A 26,797-nucleotide genomic window follows, 5' to 3' on the forward strand; every position below is an offset into this window, starting at 1 on the left:
TGCATAAAATGATTTTGTTGTATCTGAAACACCTAGATGTTATAGGAAACAGTATTAGCAACTATAATGCTACAAGAATAACCTTAACTTATGCAAACCGGTGAAGTAGTCAATTTTCTAATGGCTGTGGGTATGTGTTGCCTTGCCAAATCTGACATCTCTACATACAGGTCCTATAGGGCTGACACCTTTCCAAATGGCCAAAGTGGGACCTGCTCTGTAGAAATGTCAGATGTACCAGGTCAGAACATACCTACAGCCATGCATAGTACAGAAATATACATATTAGCACAAATCAAAGCTTAGTCTAGCAGCAGTCAAGTTGCTTATGCTACCTCACATAACATATCGAAGTGTCATTTATACAATAACTGTTACATGCAACTATTAGAGAAACGTAAAATGTAATATTGTCCTCTAATCAGGACATTTGCTATGGCTAGATTATTCTCGCATGACACATATGCCTAATGAGGGACTGTCCCATGCTAAGTGGGAAAGGTGTTACTCCTAAAGTCTCATTTCGGCCAATTTAAAAGGTGGAAAACCTACAATAGGTATGCAGTAGCATGACCCGGCAGAAAGATGCGTTTCCCAAAACACATTTACATGTCTGCATTGCAGAGTATCGGTTCCCATGTATCAGCCAGATGGGAGCAGATTGTATGAGGAACATGCATATAATATGATTATGTCACTGGACAGGCCACCGATTCCGTACAGTCGAATGCCTGCCGTCGCATAATGGTCAGCCATACCCGATACTGTAATCATGTAGTCCGATGTAATAGGCATCACAAGGGATCACGCCCACCCAGAGTGAGTGACAAATGCAAGCACCAATGTCGGTGCACGTGCAAGTGAGGGAGTGAGCGGGTGTAAGCGTGTTTGTCTACCAATATGCAAGTATTGCACTGTTAAAGAAATGTGGAGTCTAAACAAGTATAAGGAGCTGTAACCAGAGGTCAGCAGTGCTTAACACCGCGCAAACCCATGCACAACCGCTCCCACCTGCTGGAATGTGCCTTACCCACTCCGTATCCAAAGGCCTTGTTCTGGCCGCAAACAAAGAACCGTCCTTTGCAAGTGTTGGTAGCAACACCCTGTGCACACAGCTGATGTGAATTACCAATACACCATGACATATATACAGACAATAGACAGTACCACACACATACCATACAGCACAGTCATCCAACAATATAGCAATGTACTGGCAGATATGTCCGGACCACTGGTGTTTGCAGACCTGGCCGCCTTGAGTTTAAGTGTGTGAGCATGCCCTGTATGACCATTACGCATGTTGTCGACTGACATTACCGTCATACCTTCATGTGTTTGAGCATGCCCAGTATGGTCAACTGGATCTCATGTGTCACATGTCCAGGTAGTCAGTACTGTGGTGCCGACCCCTGCGTTGTACACTGACAGGTGGCATGCTGTGTCTGCAGGGTAGCCAATAGTCATGTGGCGTTGACTGTTGCTACATGTCTGCACAGCATGGGGGGACATCCAATTGTATCCACATTCCTACACAGCACCGGGGGTGGCACACATGACTTTCACATGTGTACGTTGGAAGGGGGGCACAGCTGACAGTTGTACACTTTTGCTACAACTGTACTGGTATGCCAGGTACTCCATTTCAGTGTGTGGACCTACCTAATTTGCTGGCTAGAGGCATACCAGTGTACTTCAGATCCTAGCTTTAATTACCAGCATAGTGGTTTCAGACGTCCTAGCCTTCACAACTTCATCCAACTGCCTGGCCTGCTGTAGTCTGTGTGTGTGTCTGTGGGGTTTGGGGTCATCCATTGGGCATATCCAGAGGCTATTGTATAGCATTTGTCTGTATTGGTCTACACCTGTCCAGCTGTATGAGACTTGTGTGGGCTGTATGGACACACATGATGTTCAGCCCATAACCTGCAGTGGGTTAGGACACCCTGTGTACTACTGGCTATTATTGTGACCCCAGTATGTGCTACAGATGTCATGGTGCCACTATGGATGTGTACTGTCTGCTGCCCTAACAGTCGGCCACCAAATTCCCTTGTATGCTCACATCCATACCATAGCTACAGGTAAAAACACATTCTAATACAGCTGCCAATTGGTAGGTTGATTGACTTACCTTGGGGGTGTGCCAGACCTGAGGATGGTGCTGGAGGGCTGCCTATGTCGGATGCACACAGTGCACTTCCTATACATGGCTGAGCACAGGTAGTGTCATGTTTGGCATCCTTTTTACTGTCTGTGCGAGTCAGAGACAGTGAAATTCCCTGGGTACCTACTGTGTCGGTGCATATGCCATGCATTGCCTCTTTGCCAAGGGCAGGTCATACTGTGCACGCCTCATTTTGCCTACTGGGTCCAGCTCAGGTAGTTCCTCCTCTGAGTCACAGTGTGCCTGTACAGGCCTTGGCATTAGTGGGGGGCTGTGTGGCCCTGCCCCATGCTGTTCATGCTGCAACTGTTTCTGCAGGATCATATTGTGTAGCATAGCACATACCATAACAATTTGGGTGCATGTAGCTGGTGAATACTGCAAGGCTCCACCGGATGTGTCCAGACACCAGAACCATGACCTGAGCATCCCAAACACACGCTCAATTATATGTCTTTCCTGTGAGTGTGCCTCATTATGGTTTAGTTGTTCAGGTGTGTGTGCATTGCTGATGGGTGTCATCAGCCACGACTCCAGTGGTTACCCAGCATCCCCCACTAGGTGACTGTAGGGGATGTCCATATTGGCAAAGGTGTGGTACAGCTGCGTCAGATGCCATATATTGGAATCGTCATAGCTTCCAGGGCAGCTAGCACACACATTCAGTATAATGGTCTGGCCATTGCATACGACCTAGCTGTTGGAGGGTATGCCCCTGTGGTTAATGTAGGCCCTACCCCGCTCACCGGGTGGTGCTTTGATGCGTACGTGCGTGCAGGCTATAGCACACAGTACACCAGGGTAGTCTGCCATTTGGTGGAGGAGACGCATATTGCTGGTCAACACCTCACTTGTGTTGAGGACATGTACATGCTCACTGGCATGTGGTGACATGGCATCTGGGAACTGGTGCAATACTCTGGATGCAGATGCCTGTGAGATCCCCATGATATCCCCAGTTGTGCTTTGGGAGGTACCTGTGGCTAGTATACCTAGGCCTACACATACCTTGGTATCCACTGGGATGGGTTTCCCTTGGCCTGTTCGATGTGTCAGGTGTGGCCGGCACAGCTCAACAAGCTGCTGTAGGAGGTCTCTGTCCAGCCCATAGTGCTCCACTATCTCCAGCTCATGTAGCCCCTGGTAGGTTACCCTGGGTTTGTAAAGTCTTCTGTCTCCTCACTAAGGGTTGTTCGGCAGCATTCACATCCTCACCACTCTCAGCCTCCTGCACATGTTGGTCTATGTTGCCTGCTGCAGCCCTTCTCATTTGGTTGGATTGTGTTGAGAAATGTCCCTGCATGTATACACCGGTGGTGTAGAGTGTGGAAGAAACCTGTGTGTATAGTGCTTAGTCACTTTACCGTAGTGTTCCGGTCCGGGCTGGGCTGGGCATGTAATCTGCTGATTGTGCTAATTATCACCTGTTTGCGCAGCTTGTTCACCTTAATTACTCCACTACTGCTGTTGTCCCTCCCAATTTCACTAGGCAGGTATAGACACACCCCTAGCTTAGGCGTGCTAAGGCAGGAGCAATCCCAAGGCACAGGGCTCCAATGTGCGTACAGTATGCCTGACACCCCACCATGCTTTCACCTATATTCGAGTCCTGCACCCGGCTATCTATACACATACACTCTTGGCATCTGCATCACACCCTGGGGATAAACGGGATTCACTATTTTCAACCTCATTTGCTTAGTATTGTTTTCTAATGCATAGTTATATGACCCATACTGATCCTCCAAAATAATAACCACTGCTTACTGTCTCTCAGATCTGCACACAACTAGTTAAAGGTGCCTTACTATCACCGTATTCAATGTCCCTTGTTCTTCCCGGCAACAAAATAACCGGTTTCTACACGACTAGGACCCGAGACTCTGCACACCACAGATGATATGCTTTACCACTAAGCCATGGCAGATACATACATCCGAGGTGATCACATACAGATCATTCAGCACAGACATTCAATAGTATAGGACATGTATTCCATCATGTAGATTTATGTGTGCTAATGTCCACATATATATATCTATATATATATATATCTATAGATATATATATCTATAGCTATATATATCAATATATATCAATATATATATATATCAATATATATATATATATATATATATATATATATATATATATATATATATATATATATATACATATATATATATATATATATATATATATATATACATATATACACATACACACACACACACACACACACACACACACACACACACACACACACACACACACACACACACACATATACATATGCACACACATACGTAGATCTAGAATTTATATCACAACAGTGGACCACATGACACCAAAGCATTAGACAAGAATGAAAAGGAAACCACGTGCCACCTGCATTATGTAGTGGTGTTACTATCAAGGCAAGTGTGTTTCATTGTGTCACATGGGTCAGACTGTATTAAGGGTAAGAGTAGGGCTGCTGACATTTACTCACCAGACCTATTGGCGGATGTATGTGTATGTCTTGCCAACCCAGTCTCTTGGGCGATCATGACATTTGTGGACACTATATAGGAAAGCAACAAAACACACTCAACACATCCTGGAGCTAGCCACTCACAGATACCAGCACATAGGATATGACTGCCAAACACACACACCTGTCATGCCTTGGAATAGAACACCTACCTGTCTATTCTATCACACTACAGCATTACGTAGTTATAGAACATGCTACTGAGATTACTGGAGCACAGCATTCCCAGAGGCATACTTCTAGGTGGGTGACATCATCAGCAATGGAAAAGACGCTGATAGGGATTGTATGGAGAGTGAGCAGTCTAAAAGCATTACTCTGTCCCCAGGCAGCTGGAAACACACACACACACACACACACACACACACACACACACACACACTTGGCAGGGCTGGGATTAGAACATAGACCTAACTACCTTATCACACTACAGCATTACACAGTTACAGAATGCGCTACCGAGATTACTGGAGCACAGCACTCCCAGAGGCATACTTCTAGGTGGGTGACATCATCAATGGAACAAACGCCGATAGGGATTGTATGGAGTGTGAGCAGTCTAAAAGCATATTACTGTCCCAAGGCAGACGGAGACAAACACACGCCAGTGGTGTGAGCAAGACAACTGCCTATCTATGGACCACTATTACAACACTACATAGATAGGAGATGCGCCACAGACACTACACCTTTCAAAACAGTCAATATGACCTTCTAGGAATGCGGACATTGACATGGATGTTGGCAGTTATGGTGTACATACCTGTGAACCAGTGTGTTCAATATAGGAATCCATCCTGAAGTGGGGTATGGCCATCTGTTGCCTGGATGACCACTATCGCTATACAGGATTACAATGGTCATGCCCATACACATAGAAGCACATAACCGATACAAGGTGTCACTGGGCATGCTCACACACTTAGTAGCACACATCCATTTGGAATGCACTATGTGTCCATCTACACAATGGCATACTGGGCATGCTCACACACTTAGTAGCGAAGGGCTGTCTTGTATGCACTCTGATTCTAAACACAGAAGGGCACAGTGTGTCGATAGTCATCATTGTTAGCATGAATGCTGCACTACATATATCTGACACCGGTCTTCTACACAACGTCTGCTGCTGTCCATCACCTTAGCTGTACCAATCTAAACCTGGCACACTAATACCACCCATGGTGATGTCCTGCCAGGAGTGGCTACTTTGAACATATAGTACTATTCATAGACGAATATCCTGAGACCAGGTAAACACCCTGACACCTAGAGGACAACTGCATTGTATGTGTATGCTAAACAGTGCTAGATGTGTAGCATTCGTAATCACAACTGTCAATCTAGATCCAACAATGGGGAATACCGACATCTGTGCAGTGAGGAACACCTGGCATAAGGCTCAGTTGTGCACAATAGCACTACCACCGTATACCTCAGATACAGACATGTGAGCCATAACACCATTACGGACCGCTCCTGGTGGTAGTGTCCCCACGTACATGAAGGCCACTCACATGTACTGACCAGTACACTCTCAAAAGCAATCACAGATGTGTAAGGTGCAGATCACAGTGTCAAATGCCGCATTCTAAGATGTAGCCCTCAGACATCACCATGTCCTTGGACCAGCAACACACATCCATACATTAGTACAACACCATGTTACTCATGACCAGTGGACTGTACCTAGCTCTACAGCAACTGTGCAGACTACCCATGTACTGACAGGGTTCCATCATGTGTTATGCAATGCAATGATACCACTGTTCATAACCAGGTTGGCTGTACACATAACAGGGGCCCTGGGTCATATACAGCTGTAACAGATAACTGTTGCTGTACACCAGTAAACACACTCATGTTTGGATATGACATACATGTACCTGCCGTGGATATGTACATGCCCCACACACACACACAACACATATGTACATAGCATAGCTTTTGCTGTCCTTCGTGCAGACAAGTGGCTACAGCAATTACACGCATGCACATGGAAGGTAGGTCCATGGCTGTTGAATGCTAACAGTTCATAAGGTGTGATAGCAATGTTGACTGAGTTAACATTCCCTCTGTACTGGTTACCCATGACAACTATCATATCATACAACAGTCCATGTGTCATGTATGTCATCACACATGTCCACCAATTGCAATGCATACAAACATGGCTACATGAAAAGAATGTAGGACCTACACACATGTACATGTAGTGGTGTGCATTCAGCTACCATGCATGTGCAGTAACTGATGTTTGCAGTTCATCTGTGTCTTACTACAACATGCAGTTGCAATGCAGCCCCATCATTGACACCTGTATATGGTGAAATACTGACAGTACGGTAAGATGTACATCAGGTATGGCAGGATGTGTGTACATAAAGTGGTGGGCCAACTTTGCAGATGGATGTTTGCTGAAGACAGCTCACAGGTATGCCACAAGCCGTCCTACCATAACATGTGCAAACACTAATCTATGTTTCTGTTAATTGAAGGTGAAGACATACAACCTACACAGTGGTCAGGGTGTCACTGACTGTAAATCACTTGACACCTGTAACACTTAAGTCCTCCCGTGTGCATATAGCAGCACAATTGCCGAAGGTAGCGTCGGTACAAGTTGTAATGCGGGCAATACTGCTGCATGTCTGTCAGATGTATCATAAGATAGCAGGTGTTTGATTCACAGTACTGCCATGTGTGTTTGCTTGTGTGTCCATATATGCCACATATGGTGGGGAATACATCCCAATTGTTACACACCCCTGTACACTGTTGTAGAGATCTGTACATATTGCAGTGTAGAAAACAAGACATAGACAGGGGTGGTGTGTGTATCACACACATGTTAGCTATCTGTATGTGCATGACATAGGTGAATTTAATTGTGGACTCCACAGTGTGTGTGTGTATGTATGTATGTATGGCTGTCTGGTGCATGGAGTGAGGATGTATGCTACCATAGTGAACGGATAGGACCCCTAACCCCTCCAGGTGATGTAATCTACTACCCTGTTGATGCCGTCGGTCTTAGGCATTACTGACTATCTGTACATGTTCATTCTCTGTGTCACGTCATGTGGGTGCACAGTACTGTAATGGTGATTACGACATAGGTAGGGGTCCTCACCTCAACACTATCAAGTGTGTGTGTGTTATAGTGTCGTTGACCCCGTGAGTGTGGGCATGTTACTGTGTCTGAATACATGTCAATAATGTGTGTGTGTGTGTGTGTGTGTGTGTGTGTGTGTGTGTGTGTGTGTGTGTGTGTGTGTGTGTGTGTGTGTGTGTGTGTGTGTGTGTGTGTGTGTGTCTGTGTGCGTGTCTGTGTGTGTGTGTCTGTTTCTGTGTGTCTGTGTGTGTCTGTGTGTGTGTCTGTGTGTGTGTGTGTGTGTGTGTGTGTGTGTGTGTGTGTGTCTGTGTGTGTGTATCTGTGTGTGTGTGTCTGTTTGTGTCTGTGTGTGTGTGTGTCTGTGTCTGTGTGTAGTTGTGTGTTCTCATCCTGTAATGTGAATGTGTATTACTGCTACACAGTGAGGCCTCATGCTATCAACTGGCCTCTACCCTTGACATCAGCTAGTCCGCTGTGTAAACCCCCCGCACCATGTAACTGTACCTGTGATGTCACCCGGTATGGATGTTACATCTCTAACCACTGTAGCTTAGTACACAGTTCACATGCTCCTGGATCAGTAGTTGTGTAGACATCTTTGGAATGTCAGCCTTTCTAACAGTGAGGTTGAGGCTATGTATAGCATGCTGGTATTGCCATACATGCCTGTGAGTACTCCACATTTACACATGGGAAACTGCAAACACTGGTACTTAATGGCACATGCAATTAGACCTTAAGGAGGGAAGCAGGGCATCATTACCAACATGCTGTTACTGTTGTTACCAAGACACATACTGTGAACATAAAACAATGCATTCTAAACCTGTACTACATGGTATGTCTGCTGCATGTCAACAGTACACAATTGTAATATACACTTATCTCCCTATTCTGTTCACCCTGTGCATCAGACCATATGCGCATGTCCCTGCACCGATGGTTTGGATGACAGGGATGCGGCACAGGCATCATCATATGCACAGGGTGATAATGTTTGCCAGGGACCTAGGCTGCAGCAGTGGATGACATCATGTGTGTGGGTTAGGGCCTGTGATCTAATTGGCCATGTGTGGTTGTTATGCATGTGAGTGTTGCGGTGCCCTACAGATGTTTCTGGTGTGTGCGTGTATGTATGCACACAGTTCTGCCATGTGTCCGGCCTACAGAGGGTTATTATCGACAGCTCCAGATTGTACAGACCAGGATTTACAGCTCATTGTGTCCGGCCACGGCCACGTGACCTGTGCCTGCCAGGGGTTGCACGGGCACTACCAGACAGAGGTACAGATTGGGTACTGTCCGATGACACGTCCACTGGAACAGTGTCCCCGCTGGGACCATCCAGGGCCACGTCCACGTGGCTTGCTGTGTCCTGGTGTGGACAGTGCAGCACCAGCTGCACTGCTGCTGCTACCGGCACTATGGAAGTGGGCATGTGAGGTAGCTCGTTCATGTAGACCTGCACCAGGTGGTGTAGCTGGCCTATGTCCACATGGCCTATGCCTCACTCCTACCAGATGTTCCAGCACAGACAGCTCACGCTCGTGGATTGTCATGCCACGGTCAAGGATTTCAACCATGTCACCCAATCGTCTGTCCAAAACTTCAGCAATCTGCTGTTGAGCATTTGCCAATGCCTGGATTTTGTCATTTAAAGAATGGATAGCAGCCCTCTGAAGCCTCTGGCCCTTTCTGTTCTGCCATTCAGCACGTGCCTGTGCCACCATTACAGTCTGAAACATGCGTTTGGTTACACCAGCTGCTCTGCTCTGTCCTGCAGGTGCATGTCAGCCAGAGGTCCTCCTACGAGCAGCACTGGCCACATGCCTGTGTGGCACATCTGCAGTCATTTGACTGACACCATGGTGTAAAGACACACCTTCTGTAGCCACCACACATTCCTGTTCCAAGCTAACACACGCTAACTGTCCTTCCTCTATGGCCACTGGTGATAGGGTATGTGTTGGCATGAGAACTGCATGTGGGGAAGAGGGGGATATAGGTGGAATGGCAACCAGTGGCACAGATTCAGCCCCTCACAACCCTGCCTGTACCTCAAGCATATGTTCATCATCACTGCTAGAGTCTGTGGGGACACTAACATCAGATGGACCGCAGGAAGGTAACGCACCTACATCACCTGTGAAGGCAAGCAAAGACTCTACATTACAATAGAGACGCACATACAGACACACAGACGCACACACACACACACACACACACACACACACACAGACACACACACACAGACACACACACACACACACACACACACACACACACACACACACACACAGACACACACACACACACACACACACACACACACACACACACACACACACACACACACACACACACACACACACACACACACACACACACACACACACACACACACACACCACACACAGACCATGCATGTGATTTGACAGAAGGCATGCAACATGCATGTGATACAGCAGATGGCATGCAGCTCAGACATTAATAGTGGTAGTTATCATACATCACTGGGTTGCACACAACAGCAAGCATGTGTCATAGCAGAAGCCATGCATTTCACACAATCATTGTAGTAAGCATGCACCCCTGTGATACACCATGTGGACCAGCAAAGGTTAACAGTACACATGGCTGATGTGAGGCATATGTCCTTGACATTAGCATGTAGTATGACATGTAATCTGCTGACGTGTGCATTGACATGCATACATGTTTGACACAATGGTGTCCTGACACATGTACAGCGGTGTAATGGTGTCACATTGCAGTGTTTTCTGTATGCTCTACAGATAGAATGCACTTTTAGCAGATGTGCATGACCATTGAAGGGTATTATGAGGCGTCTATATTGCAATACAGTGTGAAGTACAGACACAGTGCCATTGCATGGAATCATGAGGTGTCTCTATTGCTATACAGTGTGGAATTCACACAGTGCTTAGCCATGACTGTGTGCATACACAATACATAAATATGTGGCTTGTGACCCACGAGGTGTATACACACTAAACCATGATGTGTCATGTGTGACAGGTCACCGAAAGACATAGGGATGACACCCCTGCACAACTGCTAACATTTCTTAGCTGCCTGGCAACAGTGTCCACACATGGCAGACTTGTCAATACACCATGTCCCACATGACATTTATGTACCACACACACGAGGTGCATGGCTGACAGTGATGTCCAACAGCAACAAGGAAAATGCACGGTATCTGTGGCCCGATGTGTTGTCTGTGTATGTATGTAGATGCTGTACAGGTGACTACTGTCATGCTGTGACACAGTCATGATGTTCAACACATCTTATGTGGTCGAATTAAGTGACACCTCCACAAGCTGTGCACAAGCTTTTAGGATGTCCAGTGTTCCACATCTACTATATAACCATTCAACAAAGGCTATAGTTGTACCATGTGTAGACAATGTACAACAGGGTGTACACAAATACACATCACATCTACTGTCTGTTGCTACATGTCTCTGGCCATCCTCCATGGCCATGTGTGAACATGTGTTGGCCAAATGTTTGTGATGGCCGTCTATCTCACATGTCTGTGTTGTCCCATATGACATACATCCATAGATGTCAGATACTCCACTGTCCACAGGGTTATGCAGACAAAGGGTTGTATGTTTGGTATGTGGGGTAGTGAGACAATGTTGCAGCTGGACCACTACATGTCATGGACACGTCAGATGGCACATCACAATGTGTGCACTCATTGCAGGGGCATATTCCACAATGGTGAATCCTGTGGGCTGCCCATAGTCCAGCTCACTGTGTAGTACTGTTTGCGTACCCCACATGTGTTGTTCTGATGTATAGTACATATTCCTACATTGAACACCACCTCCATCGTTGTATGTACAGCTGTCCACACATCTAGCAATGACAGTTTCTGTGGTTTCATGTCGGTGTTTCATTTAGTTTGTATGTATTGCACATGGGTAGCCAGTGTGATTGATTAAAGATGCGACCTGTATATCGTGACTGGGCCATACATTATGTGTACATGTGTTAACTGGCCACATGGCGAATATATCTGTGCATTAACATGCCTGATACTGATAACTGTCTCTCCTGCAATGGCCTGCTGTCTCTGCGGCACGCCAGAGGTACCTATATAGGGGTGACACAGCAGTATGATCATTATCCATGACTGTATGACAGCTACAGGGTGCAATGTGCAAATTAACACATTCGCCAGTACAATAGGATATACTATGGAGTATGCACATGTGTGCATACACAGGGTAGCATACTATAGTATGCGGCATGTGTGTAAACATACCTTGCATATGATGTTACATTACATATTGTAGAGTGACACATGCAACTAAATGGTATATAATAGTTATATGTGCAGTAGTGACTTACCAGGCAACTCCAGGCTCGGTGGTTGGGAGACACCCACCTCCATGATGGCAGATAGAGTTTGTGGATGCTGTTCTGATGGTGTCCCCAGGCTGGCCGGTAGCTCCTCGGTATGTCTGAGTCGGGGCTGGGTTGGTAGCCCACCACCTGTTGTACCTTGTTCCCTGGCGATTGCATTTGTACGCTGTTTCGCATGTCTGATCAGGTCCGTGCAGTGTCTGCGCACCTGCTGGTAGGTGCGGTTGTGGGCACCGACATCATTAACCCTCCTGCGAAGTTCCTGCCACAGGTCATCACGCTGCTGGGCATGCTGTGGCACATGGCTGAACAATACCTCATAGTTATCCTAGAGATAAGGTATGAGGGCTTCATCCTCCAAGCGGCTATATGCTGGCAGTCTTGATCGAGGCATATCTGGAAGACATAATGATGGAGACAGGTCACAGTATCTCAAAGATGCACAGAGATGCAGCTGCACATACATGTGTATTACATTTCGTACATATGAACAGTTGTCTTTGCAAATCTTCATGACACTGACACCACTGACATGTTTGTGTCACACACATTTAACACCCGATGTGGACTGGATATTATCACCATATATGTGTGTCACCTCATTACATTGCTCATACTCCATGTGAATGCTGTGTTGATGTGGGCATGTCTGTTTGCCTGTACTGGTGTTCTTACCTATCAGCACATGCCTGGATGTGTCCACATTAATGCTGTTGACCTTGATGCTGTGTATATGTCACATATCAACACATACACTGCCTTAACGGGCATGACCTGTGACAATGCAGACATGCGCACGGAAACCTTTACATGCATGTGTTTTGCCATATACATCTACACGGCACTGTACAGCAGTTCAGCATCCTGCCACGTATCGCCTGTGTTGCACATGTGATACACATGGGACAATGGCTAGTCGGATGGTATTTGCAGGGATAGTTATCAACTATAGCATGTACGGCCAAGGTCATGTAGTAGTGTGTATGCCCTGGGCCATGTATGAGCATAGGATGTAAGGTTTTCTAGCTGTATCTGACAGCCATGTTCCCGCCGCCAGGTGAATCAGTGCCACATAACTGATCCAGACAGTTAATGATACATCTACCATGCGGTCATCACACCATGTCTGACAGAGATGACATGTGCAGCTTTGCTGGACAGGATTGCATAGTATGGCAGGAGTATGTAACGTGTATGGCACAGGGATCTGTCCAGCATGTGGTGATCTTTGTACTAGGAAGGTGGTTGTACATGACGTATGTTTTTCAGATCAGGATATGTACGTGTAGCATGTCCAACATCACAGTGTTGGACATGTCTTTATGCAGGGTAGGCAGCATGCTGCATAGTGGAGATGAGGATTGTGAAGGCTGGTGTCGCCCATCCAAGCATGGCCAATACCCCTTAAAGGTGATATGTGATCCGATATTGGTCACATGAGTGATGAGTATGGCTGTACAATGATCTCCATGCTCATGGATGGCACCCTGTCATGACTAAGGTTGCCTCTTATGACTACCTAATAGGCCTGATGACATCACTAGCTCAGGGAGGTAAACTGCATAGCACCATCCCTTACACACAGTGTCCATTATGTTGACCGCTGCCTAGGTGGTAGTTCATGGGTACAGGGTTATTAACCTAGTGGTGACAATGCAATATGCAGCTGTCAGATTGTGCACATATGTCACGCACCTCACCCAAAAAGCCCATTCTGTATGTTGTCCACAACACTAAGTCAGCTATTGCTCCTAGGTCATGGCCATTCACATACTTACATACGCAGATGCCTCCCATTTGTCTGTGTGGTATGGGCTACAATGAGCGGGGAGTACAAAACATTAACCCTGTTTTACTGTAGCTGCCAGTGGTGTGATATGCACGTCACTCAGACACCTTTTGTAGTGTTGGTTCTGTCAACAGGCCACTGGCAGAACAGTCCTATGACATACAAAGGTACATCTAGTATACTGAGTGTAGGTGGAATACAGTATGGGTGATGATGTCCTATGACCTGTCACAGGTATAATATGCAGTGTGAAATCATCCGTATTGTCATATACATCTGTACTGCTAACAGCATATACGTTGATTAAGGATCATGGACTTTCAGACCATACTCAGCAGGGTAATAGTGCCGTGCCTCCCATTATAAGTGGTGTCTCCACTTTGTGGGTTGTGACAACTGTTGGTGTGCACCATTCAGTGTTTTCACAGACTGACATGAACCTATGTTTTACATGATGTGTATGTGTAGAGAAAACTGTTTTGCCATATGTGTATGATACAACCAGGGATGTGGACAGGTCACATGCAGCCTGAGTGCACCTTGTACCATCATAGTTATGGTTACAGGAGCTCTGTAGTGTTCATGGATATGTGATTGTGTACCTGTTGGGCGGGGGGGCAGTGCGTTTATGTTATCCAACACCCTATCTGTATTGCTTATTCATGCTCAGCACTTGTTCAGAACATGTAAGCACTTCATGAGCTACTAATTACTATAGCACTCAATCCTACTCATTTCCTACAGGTAAACACTGTTTGTACTTACATTTCCAGCTTGCTTAGAGTAAAACAGCTGTTGTACACACTTACCTCACATATCTAGTGAGAAATGGTTGAATATTCAGGCATGTCCAGGTGTCAATTCCCAGTGTTATCGCCTGTCTATATGATGAATATGGGCATCATGAGGCAATATAGCAATTGTCTCATGTACACAGTCAATGCTCACTTCCTAACATACGACACTACAACCTGTGGGAGATGCACATATGTAGCCATGCTGGAGGTAATGCTCTCTCCAACTCAGACTGAACCTGACAATCATGTGGGGATGTTAAACGTTTGCACCACACCACACTCATCACATAGTCTCACTAGATCTCCACCACCACAGGCCACACATAGTAAGACTACAACATTTGCGGAGCCTCTCAATACTACTCTGTGTAGGCAACAGAGAACTCCAAAGCAGAAACACAGGCAGCCCCATCACCAAACACAACACCAATTACTTATAGCCCACAGACACATGTGTGCCCATCAACTACAGCCAATAGGGTGATATAACATACCCAACCCACTAGTCATAGGTGACTCTGTAGGCAGTCACACTGATGTCCCACACAGCAGGCTACACAAGGTGATAGTCATTTTCATATGGCTGTCGGGTAGCAGGATCTGCAACATAACCTATGCACTCAGGTCACTCCTCAACAGGTACAATATGACTGTCAATCTCCATGTTAGTGTGAATGCCCTGAGATGTAACTTCCTGGACTACATGTACAGAGACATGCAATAGCTCTCTGATCTTGTAGCCCAGGCAGGTATCGCCCTAGCCCTGAGAAGTATGCTGCATTCATCCAGACTGATAACGCAATGACTGAATTATTCACTTCAACAGTTGGCTATGCTTCTGGTGTCATTCCAAGGGTATCCAGTATCTGTCTGCTTTGAATGACATGGTCAACAGAACACGATGCTTTGGCACAGATGAACTGCATCTTTTGGTCCTGGGATTATGGATAATGTCTAAGGCTCTTGCTGCTCCTATAGTGCCTGTTTTAGACACGGTTCAAATAACATATTCACCACCATAACAGGAACAAGCAAGCAAAACCTGAGAGTAATGTTACTCAATGCTTGACATCTTCATCTCAAACGCACTCACCCGAGGCACTCCTTATAATGGACCACTTCGATATCTCTGAAGTGACTGGGACCTGCTTCTAGGCTCCTGAGAGCACTCCTGCACTAACAGGCTATTACGCAGACCACACCTTTCAGTCATGTAACCAGGACCGGAAAACACCCACGGCGGAGGTGTGTCCATATTTCACAAGGATGTACACACCTCCAGGATGGTTGCTTAGCACAATGTATCAGAGGTAATCCAAGTGCAACTAACTGTGGCCATAACTGCTATACAAATTGTAACTTGCTATGGCTTCCACACCATAGCCCACAGTTAACGGCCCTCACTTCTTGGTGTACTGGAAAGTAGGGTTCAAACAGGAACTACTGATGTGAGACTGACACTACCCCACACTTAACTGGGATACCTACTAATGTACCGACACATTAGGCCAATGCTTTCTGGGATTCATAACCTCTAATCGGCTGGACCAACCTATCCACACCACCATCAGGGCCAACAATATCCTAGACCTGGACATTACCAACATGTGTGATTGGTGTTCCACACCTGGGGTTATCCCCTCGTTGGTCAGATCCGAACGTATGCTAATCAACCTTGTTATCCACATCCTGGCACCACACCCTTCATGGAAAACACAGTACAATATTTCTACAATGCCAACTTCAGGCTTCTTATGACAGCAGTAGTAAACATCATGACACCCATGCAGATGGACAATATAGTTACAAACGCTGAATCATACACAACTGTACTTCATTAGCACTTACACGACTGCAAGGATCATGATATCCCAAACAGACCCATGACAGTACCCACCAGATAATGGATGCCGCTCTGGGGGTCCACTGCCATGGACATAATGTACAATGGAAGGAGGAGACTGTTGCAAAGTAGAATACAATCCCATGGGTGGGGTAGCTCCCTGGTCAGCCTCAGTAGAAATCTGAGATCCCTTATCACATCCTCCAAAGCTAGCTACGTAAACATTACTGCGACTCATACCAAGGACTACCACAAAGCATTATGGAGGTATGTCACTACTCTCGATGGCAATACCTACATCTGCTCTGACATACAGTGGTTAGGCACGAACATTACAGAACTGACTGATATTGGCAACATCCTGGCAGATAGGTTCAGTGCTAACTTTACACCCCTCTCACACCCTAAAGGGCCCATATCTATACAGGAACAATGCAGAGTCCCTGCGGTCACAACTACGCAGTTCAAAGCTGCACTCTCTAAAGCCTGGAACACAGACTCCATGTGACTGTCCAACATCCCAGGCTGCAATTTACACAAACCTCAGAACGACATGGCTCCCCACTTGGGCACCAAATTCACTAATAGCCTTGTATCAGGCATTGTGGCCCCTGAATGGCACACAGCAACAGTTATCACACTCCACAAAGGTGGCGCCACAATGGACCAGAAGAACTATTGCACTATACACCTGACTAGACTGTTCTGCAAGGCTATGGAGCACATCATCATGGAAGTCATTCACAGAGATATTGGTGGCCTCCAAACCTTTGATACCACCCAGTTTGTATTTGTTAGGGCCAGACCATGACTCCTACACCTGGTGGAGTCCTTTGAAACAGTTACCAAGGTAGTAGATGAGGGTAAGGAGGTCCACACAGCCTACCTTGTCCTCTCATTGGCTTTCAACACTGTTCCCCATTCTGGTATTGTCAACATACACATCCACCTGCACATCGGCCCCTACGTCACGAGATGTTATGCAAAGTGGCTCACGGACAGGACCACACAGTGAGGGTAGCATACCCTAGTTCCTACTGTAAATCAGTTACAATTGGCGTACCCCAGTCCTCGGTCATAGGGCCCCTCATGTTTGGTATATGCTTCTCTGAGGTACAGGCTAGCACAGAAGGACTTTCCCTGAATAGGTTTGCAGACGACTGCAAACTAGGGGCCATGATTGATTCAGTAGCTGACACAGACACCCTCCATAAGGGTGTCACTGTGATGGATACCTGGTGTCAATAACATGGCCTCAAGCTGCATGCCACAAGGTGCATAGATATCCCCTTTGGATTACACCAATCACCCACTGACTATCACATAGGTGGTAGTCCCCTACATACATAAGACATTATAGGGGATCTTAGAACACAAGTAGATAGCACCCACTCCTTAGATAACCATATTGCCAAGGTGGCGTGGATATTCTTCTACGTGGCCACGCTAATCTGTAATGGGTTTGTAACCGGAACAAAGGCAGCCATTGTACCTCTCTACTCCTGACTTATGAAACACGTTCAAGGGTACAACACCCCATTTGGGGTGTACCTTATGAAACAACAGCAACAGGTTTGAATACCACAACATTAACACACCAAGAGGATTACTGACCTCCGAAGCATGATGTATGCAGCACAACTACAGAAACCCCAACTGTACTCATTTGTATACCGCATACTCAGAGGTGATCTCTGCTGAACATACAAGGCCCATGTCCACAACAATATTGATGGATATGCTCCACATAAGCAACAACATAAGCAAAAGCCACTGAGAGCAACATGCTCTGGAATATGTACCCAAATGCAATGATGACTAGGACATGCGGGAGGGATACATTCCTGAACCGGACACTCACCATGCTTTGGAACATGATTCCTATGTACATCAGGCAGGGACCCTCACTAGCACTCTTCAAGAGATACCTCGATGGGTGGATGGGAGACAGACATGTACGCCAGGGATCACTGCAGTGGCTCTACTGTACACAGGTGCAGGAAACAAATGGCTCTGCTGTTCACAGGCACAGGACACTAACCTAGGGAGGTGCCGCAAGTGAAAACTCTGTAGTTGGGCTTACAAATGGACTTGGCCAGACAGCATAGTACCTAACTATGAACCTATGAAGCTATTACATGTCCTTTGTGCATGGATAATTGAGTAGCTCTTCCATTTCAATTAGCTATCATGCTGTTACATTGTCTGGTGACTACAAGCCATATGTATCCTGTTATTGTGTATTGTACATGCCAATAGCCATACCTGATGTTTACATAATATAACAGTAATGCTATGTAAAATATTTGACATATCTACCTACAATACTGTACATTTCACATTTTTGCAACAAAATCCCATAATGCAAAGCATAATTGCACAGCAGGACCACCTTAGACATGTTATTCTCAGTTATACGGCCATACATATGCCTACTGTTACAGTATATCAACATATACTATCCCATGTTATGTCACGTACTTGTTGGACAAACCCTGCCACTGACAGCGGCTGGAGTGGAATTGTTGTGTTTAAAGCCCTTATGTAGCATCCCTTGTGGTGTATGATGTGTTTACCTTGTGGCCCACAGCAGTACACACAATTTCTACAAGCATTACTATGCTCAGCAAGACATCACTACATAATACCTTTTCCCACTGTATGCATTGCGTACACTTTCAGTAGTACAGAACAGGCACTACATACACTAACATACTGAGTGTTCTACATACCTTCTTAGTGGTCCGAGTTTACGAAAATGTCTGTCTTACTCCTTTCCTGTTTCAACGGTTTTATGGTATGTGCATACGGTTTGAATGTATGGCAAGCCATCCTTTTATACGTAGATACCAGTAACATGTGGTATCCTGCCACCAGTTGGTGTTCTGGGGTAGATGATTACATGCAAATCAGCTGTGCAGCTACTCCATTAGCCAATTACACGGCAACAGTGGGGTATAATTGAATACTCCACTTGGGCATTGTCCTTTTTCCCTACCTTCGAGGAAGATGGCCTGGATGTGTTATTTGTGATGAATTGCAACTGCTATATGGAGAGACACAGATATTTTGACTTCATGTCCCCTGTGGATTGTGTGTGACGGCTAGAGGATGTAGTTCTACATGTGAGTGTAGCTGTTATCTCAACCGTCTGATGCGAGACTATTGCAAACAAAACCTGTAACATCGGCATCTGTTCCATTGTACAACAGCAACGATTTCACATAGCACCATTACAGTGTGTCTCTCACAAGGTATGTTAGGGCTTCTGCAGATGTCATTGAGTGAGTGGATGTTTGTGATGTTATTACAGTCTGTATTGCAATTGTTTCGGGTGTGGGGGAGATGTAGGTGGGTGTACATAGCAGATAAAGGTTTGTGGGGACTGCATTTATACATATTCCATATGTGTGTGAGGGCTCCTTCCCTAATTGAAGACCTATCATTTAGTAGACTAATACTATGGTTATTGCAGGCTTATTCATTAAGCCATTGTTAATTGGTTCCTATATAGCATGCAGGTGATGTTGATCCTTCAATCCCTCCGATAATACATCGATATGTAATGAAATGTTGCTACATGAAAGCTGTCTCATGTATTTCTGTCACAGATATTTGCACTCATTGCAGTTGTGTTGGTGACTGAACTTCTTTGGCTTGGGTTGCCACCTTTTCAAATGGCCATAGTGGGACATTTGCAAGACACACATTCAGATTTTAGAGGCCGACACATACCCACGGTCAGTACAAAGGATAGAACTTAACTTTTTTCCTAAATAAAACCTTATTCTTGTAGCAGTTTAGTTGCTTATTATGTTTCTTGTAACATGTAGGTATTTTAGATACAGAAATAACTATTTTATGCAACTATTACATAAAGTATGGGACATAATTATGTCCTACAATCTCAGGACATTTGCCCTTTTTAATATTTTTTTTCAGGACACAACTGCCCAAAGAGGGACTGTCCCTCTCAAAGTGGGACAGGTGGTAACCCTATGCCTAAGGCCAGCTATGACCACACCTACTGTAATAATCTACCTCCGAGTTAGCATGAACAGACAAACGAAGCAAACACACACACACACACACACACACACACACACACACACACACACACACACACACACACTCAGAACACACACTTACACACCCTACAGCAATCAGAAACACACTTAAACACAGTACCTACCTGGACCGCACCACCAGCAGCAATAACTAAATGTCCCTTAACGTTGTGATAATAGTACTCGCGGTTCTAGTGTTCCGGTACTGTGGTCTTTCAGTCTTTAAGCCTCGTGATTACGCGTGTCGGTATGTAAAGCATTCGGTAGTTGGCAGTATCCTATTTATTTGTACCTCCATGGTTGTGTACATGTTGTTAACCTATCTATATATTTGCAAATATATGTATATCCGTATATATCAACATATATCTCTCTATCACCCTTTCTATCTCTATATATATATATATATATATATATATATATATATATATATATATATATATATATATATATATATAGAGAGAGAGAGTGAACATACCTTTCGTTGGGTACATGGCGGTGTATACTATTTCCGGAACTCTGCCCTTTTGTGTTTTAACCTGTCACAATACACACCTGCCATTGGTACATCTCAGGTAGCTTAGTGGTAGGTGATTGTGTACATGGTTGCATGTTCTACTCCTGGCAGTGGTCGTTTTACCTCTCAGAGCAGGCACTATTAGTACAAGGGTGAATAATGCAGATTTCACCTGTTCTGGCCATCTTTGACTGTGATCTGCATGATATTCAGCAAAGCTTAGACCTGTTTTGCGCATATCCATGTAGTCATGTTTAAATGACGCTTACCGTCACTTGCCAGCGCATACACCCGCTAACGTGCTTAAATGTGCTCTAATGACCTGCATCCAACATCCATTATTCGTGCCATCGGAATTATGTAACGGCCCTTGCAGGTCGTGGAACGGGGAACATGCACGACACAGTCAGTGGCTTTACCACCTGGTCATCTGGGATATGTACAAGTGTTATGGTGTTTTGTATGTGGACTGTACTACGGCTGTTCCTTCATACTGCAAACAAATGTGTAACTCAGTTAGTTTACATATGGATGATACCTATTAATGGTATGTCCAAGTGATGTTTAATGGCTGTGCTCCAGCTATGGGAATCCATGTCACAGGGAGCCACACACTGTAATGTGCTACACCTTGCCACAACCATGACTGGAGAATGCTGTGGTGATGGATACCTGTCAAGGGTACTCCCCATGCTTTGGAACTACATCCATGATTACATTATATGGAGCCCCTCATTAACACACCAGGGAATCCTTGCAGAGTGGGTGGGGAACAGTGGTTACACACATGGATCCTGCAATTGCCTCTGCTCCACAGAGGGACAGTTAGTTAATCGATGGGGTGGCAACAGCAGACACATTTTGCCTAGGCTGATGAATGGCCTCTGGCAATCAGGCATGTACCTACCGATGTACCTAGGAACCTATACATACAGTATCAACACATGCTGTTAGCTTCGTTTACTGTTCAGGTGTTGACTTACCTTGTTCCAGTAGCTGTTGTGTGTGTAATAGTTGAGGGCTGCCTATGTAGGATTCACACAGTAGACCACCTATACATAACAATTTACAGGTGGTTGTGTGTGTGCTATCCATTTTACTGTGTGTGCAGTTGGAGAAGTGTGTCAGTCCGTAGGGGCCTACGCTGTCAGTGTATGTGCTATACGTTCCCTCTTTGTCAAGGCATGGGCATATTGGGCACACCTCCGTCTGCCTACTGGGGCTGGCACAGGGTGTTCGTGGTCTGAATCCCTCTGTGCCTGTGATGCCCTTGGCAATTGCGGTGGGCTGTGAGGGCCCTCACCATTATGTCCCTGATGCAGCTGTTTCCTCAGGATCATATTATGTAGCATGGCACATACTATGAAGATGTGGGCACACGTGCCTGGAGAGTACTGCAAGGCTCCACCAGATATGTCCAAGCAACGGATCTGTGATTTCAGCATCCCAAACACATGCTCTATGATGATTCTGGTTTGTGCGTGTGCTTCATTATGGTGTTCTTGCATGGGTGTGTGTGCATTTCTGATGGGAATCATCATCCACGGCTCCAGTGCATAGCCAGCATCTCCCACAAGGTGGCCATATGGGATGTCCCCCCTGACAAATACCTGATACAGATGTGAGGCATGTCAGATGTGGGAGTCATGGTAGCTTCCAGGGCTGCCAGCACACACATCCGTGATAATGCCCTGGGCATTGCACATGACCTGACAGTTGATGGAGTGGTATCCCTTGTGGTTTATGTAGCACCTACCATGCTCACCGGGTGGTGACTTGATATGTATGTGCGTGCAGTTTATTGCACCCAGTACCTCCTGACAGTTAATGGAGTGGTATCCCTTGCAGTTTATGTAGCGCCTACTATGCTCACCGGGTGGTGACTTGATATGTATGTGCGTGCAGTCTATTGCACCCAGTACCTCTGGGTAGTCTGCCACATGGTGGAAGAGATGCATATTGCTGGCCAATTCCTCCTGAGTTCGGGGGAAGTATATATGCTCATTGGCATGTGGTAACATGGTATCCAGGAGCTGGTGGAGTACCCTGGATGCTGATGCCTGTGAGATCCCCATGATATCTCCAGTTGGCCTTTGAAAGGTACCTGTGGCTTGTATTTTCAAGCTTACACATACCTTCGTGTCCACTGGGATGGGTTCCCCTCTGTTGTTCCTGGATCTGAGGCATGGGCGGCACAGCTCAACAATTTGCTGTATGATGTCCCTGTCCACCCTGTAACGCTCTACTATCTCCAGATCATGTAGCCCCTGGTAGGTTACCCTTGGTCTGAACACTCTTCTCCTCCTCCGGGGCCTGAGGTGGTTGTCAGCATCAACCTCCACACCACCTTCAGTCTTCAACACATGGTGATGAATCACAGCTATGGCAGCTCCCAACAAGTACATTGTAAAAGTTCCCCATCTGTTTACACCGATGGTGCAGTGTTTGGGAATACACGAGTGTGTGTGAGGTGCCTTCACACTTTATACTATTGTGCTTTGAACACTGATGATGTCATTGGGTGTATATGTACAATCAGAGCTGCAGGGTATCTTATGTGTTTTACCACAGGTACTGCTATTGTGGTGCCTTTGTTGTTGAATTACATTTAGCTGCCTTGGATCACCTCTTGCCCTTGCCTTCACTTTTCTTAATGATTCCCCTCCCATTGTCGGGCATGCATCCAGCAGCCTGCTTTCTTGTTTTGTACTTTCCCAAACCAGGATTGTGTTGCAAAATGTGTTCTATAGCCGATCTACTGCAGGTTTGCTTTGCTCTGTGGTGACAGTTCTCTTTTCTTTGCAATCCGACACCTCTCCTATCCTGTTCTGCAGGTTGCTACTAGCAGCCTTGTTAGCTGCCATCAATGGCCCACTGTGAGTTAATAGGTGTTAATTACTCAGTTGTACTCCAATTACCCTACTGCAGCATTTCCTTATTGTCTTCCCGTAAACTTCCTGTTTGAACTGTGGTGCACGGCGTGTGCATCCGCTTACCGGGTTTCAGGCACATTATCATCCACATACACATGCACTTTCGGGCACCATGTGTGCTCTCAGCTAAGCAAAGCAATACCTACATCCACACCCCTATCCTACGGCTTTGCTTAGTAACGGGCAACCCGGATTTGCATTTCTCCAATGTGCTTACAGCTACAGTGGCACACCCCACTGCTGATGTCATGTATACCTCTAGACCACTCCTCGGTGTTGTAGCGCTGCGCTGTATGGTACATCCTTAGGCCTGCGGGACATTTGTGATTCAGTATTACTTGCCTCATTTGCATGGCATTGACTACTAATTCATAGTTACTGCGCCAAACACTGTCACAGACCCTTAGCAACCCTTGCAGCTTGGTTGTGGTGTAGCATGCATACCATTGACTATTATGGTGAAATCATGATTTGTGTTACATCGCAATTTTATGACATCTGTATTTATTTTCCTTGTGTTCCCATTTGCGCACACATGCCCTGCGGCTGTACTTTGCTTTACTGTGGCCATGATATTAAATGTTATTTTTTATGTGTTGTGCATGTTTTTTTATGCCATTGGCTGTATATTTAGCCATTGGCATATGTTAACTTTGTAATATGTAAGTTTGGTCCACTTTCATGGCTCCAATGTTCTGTTTTGGAAAATGTAAACCATTTCTTTTGGTTTACATTTCTGTATGCTTATGCTACACCTGCACCACTTCATGAATCACTATGTACCTTCATTTGCATGCTGCAGTACTGCACATGGGGTGATTAGCATACATGAGCCAAGAGCTACGCAAATCTGGCATACGCTGGTAGTGCACATGGAATTGGATCGTACCTGAATCACTGGGCGGCCATATTTGGCATTATACCACCTACGCTACGCCTGAGCCTGGTGCAAGCTTCATGAATCCCAGGGTAGGTTTCTCAGTAAAGTGGATGACCTAGAAAACAGGGAAAGAAGGACAAACATCAGAATTTTTGGTTTGTCAAAGAAAGCTGAAGTGGGATAAATCATTTCTTTTTTAAACTCATGGATTTCAGAAGCCTCGGGAAATTCAGCTTCAACTTCATCTTCTACCCCGCCAAGAACAATTGTACTAAAGTTTTTATCTTTTATGAACAAAGAACTAGTACTTAAAACAGCATGGAGGAGAAGACCTTTAAAATGCAATCAAAACTTAATAAGATTTGATAATGATTATTCTGCTAAAGTAATGGAAAAAAGGAAAAAGGCATGGCCACCAATTAAGTTACTAAAGCAAAACAACATTAAATCTCAGTTGGCTTTTCCTGCAAGAATCAAAATATTGCATTTAAATGAAATGAGAACCTTCAACAACCTGGAAGAAGCCACCTCATTCATTAAAAAACAATAATATTATATCTGTTCCTGAATATATGGATTGGGCATCTCCTTCCTTGAAGAGAGCTACTGACAAGAATTCCTGGACTGATGTTAAAAAGAAAAAACAAAAAAACTGAATCCAAGATAGTTGTTTCAGCAAAGTCTCATAAAGTATCTACTGCAATTTAATTAATAACTGATGCATATACCTGGCTTACAACCTTAAATGTAAATTCTATTCTTGTGTATATATGTATATATATATATATATATATATATATATATATATATATATATATATATATATATATATATATATATATATATATATATATATATATATATATATGTAAATGCATATATGCAAGAAAAAAGGTATGTTCTATTTGTTGTATTTGATTCTCCATTAATACTAACAGTTATAATTATTTTTATTATTGATATTTTCTTTCTTTTTTCTTCTTTCTTTTTTTACCTCATTTACTTTAATGGTAAAACTGAGTAGTTAATCTCTTTAATTCAAATAGACTAAAATGGGTAAACACTTGAGGGGCGGGAGGTTGGCGTAATGGCTAAGGTGTTTACCTTACCGAAACAAGGTGCAGGGTTTGATTCTTACATGGGGTGATTGGCTAGGCCCAAAAATGGCCCACAAGGGCAGTTAGCCTAGCGCTAATCCATGAACATATCCTAATAGTTAAGTTCCATCCTATATATCTTATGATTTTTTATCAAAACTATTGGTAGATGAAATATCCTTGTTATCACATTCCTGGCCAGTGTGCCCGACTATTTGGCCAGCCCAACCAGCGTGCCAAAATCCCTCAGCCACTAGGACCGTCCGTTGGTCGTTACACTTTCTCGCTATGTTATACTACTTTAACATAGCGACAAAAGAGTTAAACATTTAAAAAGCAACGCAGATCTAACAAGTTTAATCTCCTTTGCTTTTTTTTCCTTTAACATAGCGACACTTAAACTTTTAGCTTTTCAAAGGAGACTCGCGTTTGCGAGATGCTTTTGTCTCCAAATGTTAAAAACCTCATCGAGCTGTTAAATATGTTTAACATAGCAGCTTAGTTAAAAACAAGTTCTTTAAAACGTTGCTTATTTGTTTCGCCCTTGTCTGTATATTAAAATTAAACAACGAAGATCTTGCATTCTCCGTTGCTTTGCAAATTCTGCCGCTCTTTTGTACTGCGTACATGCGGTACATCAGAGGGCATCTGGAAC

This window comes from Protopterus annectens, chromosome 2.part1, assembly GCF_019279795.1.
Source record: "Protopterus annectens isolate FY-2018-M chromosome 2.part1, PAN1.0, whole genome shotgun sequence".
NCBI lineage: Eukaryota > Metazoa > Chordata > Ceratodontiformes > Protopteridae > Protopterus > Protopterus annectens.